We start from the raw sequence: 6,526 nt of genomic DNA on the forward strand, positions 1-6,526 counted from the left end.
ATTGGGGCGATTGGGGCCATCTCGTCTAGTCCAGGGAAGAGGGACCACGGGAGGTTAGCTGTGGGAGCACACTGACCACCAGCGGGCAGCTCCTGAGTTGAGTGTCTGCCCCCTAGTGGTCAGTGCACATCATAACAACTGGTCGACCGGTCGTAATGGTCTCTTTGTTGGAATATATATTCCAACAAAGATTTTCAGTATTATTAAGACCTACCTGTCAAATAGATCTATCTTATTCTCACTAGAAAGGGAGTAAGAATTTATGAATCAAAATCAAGTTTTGGATGTATGGGGATACCACAGACAAATTTGAAGGGTGGGACATTTAAAGCCAGATTACAAAAATGTCACTGGGGGCAAGAAGGGAAAGGAAAATTACCATAAGAGAAAAACAAATTACTGGTCATTCTCTTCAACTGGGCTGCAAGAGGGGAGCAGAAGTGTTAGGTTTAGTGTAAAAGCTCCAACCAGTGTAGGTTCCTCTGCACCATGCTTATGAGGGAGATGTAGGCTAAAAAGGGAAATATATTTCACTAAGGGGCCATGCAAGCACTCAAGCATGCAGACACGTGAAGGGAAAGAGAGTTCCTTTCATTCAGCCAGAGAGATAAGCACCAGAGCTCAAGGTGTGGCTGGTGCCTCTGAGAACATGACCCACTGGAAGCTTGTTCAGCACCAGGGCATCTGGTAGCATCTGGGGGTGGAGGAGCAGGTGGCAGTGGCAGCAACAGCAACAGCAGGTGCCCAGGACAGGTCTGCGCAGAAAAGGCTGAATGGATCAGTAAGGTGAGAGAGGCAACTGCAGGTGACAGAAGCAGAGATTAGAAAAAATTAAACATGAGACAGAGAAGGCTAGCCTCTGCCTACTCTGGTACAGCTAGAGAGATATAAGGAAGGGATGGGCTGAGATCCTGCCAGTTGTCTGGCTGTGGTAGCCAATGAGTTTGTGGACTTTAGGGCAAACATTTTTTTAATTGGAGGAGAGAGAGAGAGAGAGAGAGAGAGAGAGAGAGAGAGAGAGAGAGAGAGAGAGAGAGAGATTGATTTGTTATTCCACTTATTTATGCATTTGTTGATTGCTTCTTGCATGCGCCCTGACCAGGGATCAAACCCACAGCCTTAGTATATTAGGATAACGTTCTAACCAACTGAGCTGCCCAACCAGGGCAAACTTTTGAAGTAGTATTCCCTTAGAGTTGCAAGCTGTTGAAGTCAAGAAGACCTTCAGGTATCACAGAGACTGATCTGGAATAAAACATATAGTCCTTTGAGCACTAACTTAGAGATCTAAATCTGTAAAATCATTTGTGGTAGCCAGCCTCCAAAATGGCCTACAATGATCCCCATGTCTGTGGGATTCCATGCACATTGCATGAGCTCATCTGTGAAATCAATAGGATATCACACAAATAAAGGTGTGATTTTTAGTGCCCAGGTCATACAAGACATCACAGCTTCTGAGCTACCTTTTCAGATACCCACTCTAGGGGAAGTCAGCGACTATGTGGTGAGGGCACTCCAGCCTTCCTGAGGAATTGTGTCCTGATATCAGCCTTGTGAGTGAGCCCTATTGGAAGTCAATCCTCCAGTCAAACCTCCAGCTGACTGCAGCCTCAGTCCACATCTTAACTGCAACCTTGTTAGAGATCCCAAACCAGAACCACCCTGTTAAGCGGCACCCAGATTTCTGACCCAAAAAAACTGCATGGAATAATAAATATAATAATAATTGCTTTTAAGCAGCTACATTTTAGGGTAATTTTTATGTAGCAAGCGATAATACAGATTTTGGCACCAGAAATGAGGTCAGACAAAAGATCCTTTAGAGATTTTTAAAATGTGCCTTCTCACAGATTCTCTAGATTCAGAATTCTCATCGGTTCCAACTCCACTAGAATGAGGACTCACTCTGCTTTAAGTGATGCCAGCAGGCTAGCCAGGGCTTGTAAACATGAGGGTGACAGGAATCCAAGAGAGACAGAGAAAACTTACACAAGCACTTTCAAGCCACGACTTGTGTAAATTTGCTGCTGCCATATTGGTGAAAGAGAATCACATGTCAAAGCACAGAATCTCCTGGGAGGGGAATACTCAGGGGCATGGATATGGGCATTTATGACAAATTGGGGTTATTAATACAGTTAATGTACCACAACAATCTACTGAGGTTGCTTTAAATATGTCAAGTTACAGAAAAATGTTCAGGATGCGAACCTCATATTCACATGCCCCTGTTTCCCACCAGCTTAATCTAATCCAGTTTCCTTTAAGTTTTAATGAGGGATTCCTTAAATGTACACAGAATTTTTCTTGTTAAATCCTCTGAAATCTATTTGGCCAGTTCTCACACCCTCAGAGTTACCCTCTTTCATCAGTTGCCAGAGGCTTCCCCTAAGCTTTGATATACTGTCTAGTAATGAAAGCTTGACTGCTTACAAATACTATTTTTAAAAATGTCATTAAATTATTTTCTTAGGACTTCAGATCACTTCTCCAAGCACACACATTCCTTAGCTCTTTTTCTCCCAAAAGCAGAAGAGAGATTCAAAAATGAGAATGCAGAGTGTCTGCAGGCAGAAACCCCAAGATTATCTCTTCCCGAAATTGGAAGAAGAACACTATGCCCCTTCCCTTAATGGTAACCTTTTACCCTTTGAAGTCCAAATGCCGTTACTGATTTTGTGCAGGATGATTCCTTTGCAGCATTGACACTTGTTGGGTTAGCATGCTTATATTACATGTGATTTCACTTTTAAATTTTTATTTTATGGACGATTTTAATCCCTTTCCAGTTGCATTTCAAAAAAAAACTTAGAACAAGAAAGTTAAAAAGCATATTTAATCAAAATGTGATGGTGTTATAACTTAACTGCAACCACCGCTACCACATGGCTTCATCACACTGACATGTATTGCGGAGGAATGCCTTGTTACAGAGGCACCTGGATTAAACACTGTGAGTTACAGGCCTTGCAAGTTTACACTGGATATGTATGGGAAAACGTGCCCTACTTAGAGCAGTCAGCTCTCTCCTTTCAAGGCTTTCTGAGCTTCAAAGGCTTCAGACTTGATCTCGTAACATTTTTTATGTGGAGTCTGAAAAACCATTAGTACTTAAAAATCAACATTGGTGGATTTGATGTTGTGGTTTTAAGAAACTTCAGGGTGGTTAGTGACTTGTAATTTTATTGAGACAGGACATTTAATCTGAATGTGCTGTGGTGCTGATTTCTGGGTAAGAGTCACTCCACCCAGTGGGGCCACCTCATCATCTCATTTCATCATCGCCCACCTGGGACCTCTTTTGCAGTCATGGTAGTAGATAGGTTGTTTGCACCAAAGAGTTGCATCCATTCCCACTCCCTACCTGTCTCCTATCTCCTTCCTAATAATCCTTGATGCTCTTTTAGATTTCCACTTCTAATTCGCCGTTACCGTTCCAGGTGAATTGGATTAGATCCAACCTTAGTGATTGGCTTAGGGATGATCAGTGCCTTTGAACAATACAATCAAGACAACCTTAGAAGATCATTTAGCTATTGCTATGTAATGAACCATGCCAAAACTGGGTTGCTTTAAACAATAAGTATTTGTTATAACTCTACAAGTCAGCTGTGTGGTTCTTCTGATCTCAGATGGGCTTACCTGTGTGTCCATGGTCAGCTGCAGGTCAGGAAGTGATTCTGCTACAAAAGCTGGACTCTCTCATGTGTATGGAAGTTGGTTGGCTGCAGTTGGTCTAGGTTGGGCTCAACTGACATTGCTTGTCCCTGCTCCCTGTGGTCTCTCATTGCCTATGAAGGGAGCCAAGGCTTGTTCTTACTTTACCATGGTGATATGATATCAAGTGAGAATTAAAATGTGTGGTTCTCTTGAGGCCTTGGCTCCGAACTAGCACCTTGTCACTTCCACCATGTTCTGTTGGCAAATATAAGTCATTAGCCCCACCAAAATCCAAGGGGACATGGACTCCACTGCATAATGAGAGGAACTACAAGCACACATTGCAAAGGGCATGGTTCTGGGGACAGGTGGAGAATCAGGCCATTTTTATAATTAGTCTACTAGAGTCAGAGTGAAATGCCAAGATCAAGATGGACTCTCTATGTCTGTCTCACTTTTGGATATGAACAAGGGAGTAGATGGAAATCCTTGGAGCTGCTGGCAGCCTTCATGAGGGAAGCCAGCCTGAGGACAAGGACAACCTACAGGGGAAAACGGGATCACAAGAATCACAGAAGAAAAATGCCACAGCCATCTTGATCATGTGGATATCCTAATTATGCAGTCATGCCAGGACTTCCCCTGGACTTACAGATACTTATGCCAGTATATTCTGTTATCATCCCAGCCTGTGTGATTGGAATTTTCTCTTTGAAACAGGAGACATTATATTGCCCCTCCCCCAAGAAATTCTCTGGAAGTGAAAATAATGCAAAGATTGGTAAGATACTTTCTTAGAAGAAAGCCAAAGTTTCATTTGAACTAAAGAGTGAAATACCTTCTTCAACAGAAATTCACATCTGTGACTCTGATCCTATATTTACAGAATATTCAAGAGTTTGAAAGGGTCATTTAATTTTTTCAGTTATAATTTCAATCTCTTGTGGAAAAAATTACATGTTTCAGTAGACAGTTACTTAAGCTGTTTTTTTTGTTGTTTTTTTTAAATTATGTCTTCTGAAATTCTCTCTCAGTTTATTTTCTTTTTATTCCCACCAGTGAAGATTTGTTGACCTTTGTATTCTATAGCTTATATTAAAACTACTACTGGTATGTTAAATGTTTTTCTTAAACTATACCCAATTCTTCATGATTCCAACAAAAGTTTCTAGGGGGCATTGAACTTATACCCTTTTAACCCAGTTTGTGAATTATAGCTTTAATAGTATTTGAAAATTTGTAGACTCACAAAGGACCTTGGAACATATCTTTCCGAAATGTGGAGTCTCCACTCTATCTGCCATTCAAACAATGAATGGATATATAAAGCTTAGTGTAGTCACCCTTGGCCAAATATATATTAATAGTTTCAAATTCCAGTGGAAAGATATATTACTTCTAAACCTAGGTGTGCTACTGAATGGCTGTGAAGCATGACGTGAGTCACATAAAGACTTCCTAAGACAGTTTTCTTTGTTAATTAACTCACAATCACTCATCACCTTCATTTATTTACAGACCTCAGCAAGTTTAAGTAAAAAGTCAGAAGAATTACTTTTGATTGAATTGAACTTAAGATGCAAGACATTTATGATACAGCATTAATATCAACAGTAGCAGTAAAAGTTGTGTGATACAACTCTGAAGACACAGGGTGTCATCTTCACTCTGCTGTGATGGGAAATCAAACATGGATGGAAACACTCTAAAAGAGAGTAGGAAATCATACCAACCTCAGAACTACCTTACTTTTCAGGAAGAAAAATTACTTTGATAGAAAAGCCACCCCAAATTTTGAATCAAATGTGTTAGGCCTACTCTAGAGAAAGTTGTCAATGTTTTAAAGACAAAGGACTAATATTAAGGGATGACAGAGAATTTTCACATTAGCTTAATAACTTAGAAGTTCCCACCTAAGCGGGGAAGCCATGTACAGCTGCACAGTTTGTGTTCTGCACAATATCATGGAGTGCTGTTTACATAGTCTATGATGTGAATGGCCCCCTCACACTTATTCAGGCATAACACACACACCTATATGTGGCATCCTTGCTCTGTTTGTGTCATTTGTTTATTGGGTTGACATAAGTCATCTCCAATTTCAAAAGCTGTGTATCCATTTGTCCTGGCTGTTCATTCTTCCAGCGTAAGTTTTTCCATATTAAGGGAAAAGTAGGCCTGGGATATCATTACCCTTAGTTGCCCCAAGTCTAAGGACCCAATACCTAAGGTCTTTTTTCATCAATCCTTTCCCATTAGGGATGACAGTAGAGAACTGGAAAAGGGGAGGGGCAGCCTCTATCTGAAATCAACCAATCAGCAATCCTATCTTGGGTTGTCAGCAGCCAAATGCATGCAATTCCTGTTCCTAAGAGGGATGTTTCTTCATCCCAGTAAAGATTGTGTTTAAATATTCATCAAGCCTTTCCCACTATGAATTAATTAGTTCCACTAATACCTGTCACTGCTTATGTAGTTTCTTTGCCCCACTCTTTTTATTCCACCCACTCTTACAGAATGTTGTCCTCCCAGATAATGATAATAATAATAATAATAATAATAATAATAATAGGAAATGCTATCATTTACTGAGCACTTACCCAGTGCTCCCCATGGTAAGGGAATTGACACTAAGTTGGTTAGATCAGAACTGGCACAGGAGCCAGGAATTGTTGTCTCCAGAGCCTTTGCTCCCAGTTCTGTCACTGGGGATTTCATGACTCTATCTTGGCCTTGGGAGAGAGGAGAACCAGATCTGGGCACATGGACAGTGGGGCAATCTCTTCATGTCTTTCCTTCAACATGGTATTCTCTAAATATTAGGTCAACATTGATGTAAAAGAGAAAAAGAGTAGAGTGAGTG

Source organism: Myotis myotis, unplaced genomic scaffold (genome assembly GCF_014108235.1).
Source record: "Myotis myotis isolate mMyoMyo1 unplaced genomic scaffold, mMyoMyo1.p scaffold_m19_p_9, whole genome shotgun sequence".
NCBI classification, from domain to species: Eukaryota; Metazoa; Chordata; class Mammalia; order Chiroptera; family Vespertilionidae; genus Myotis; species Myotis myotis.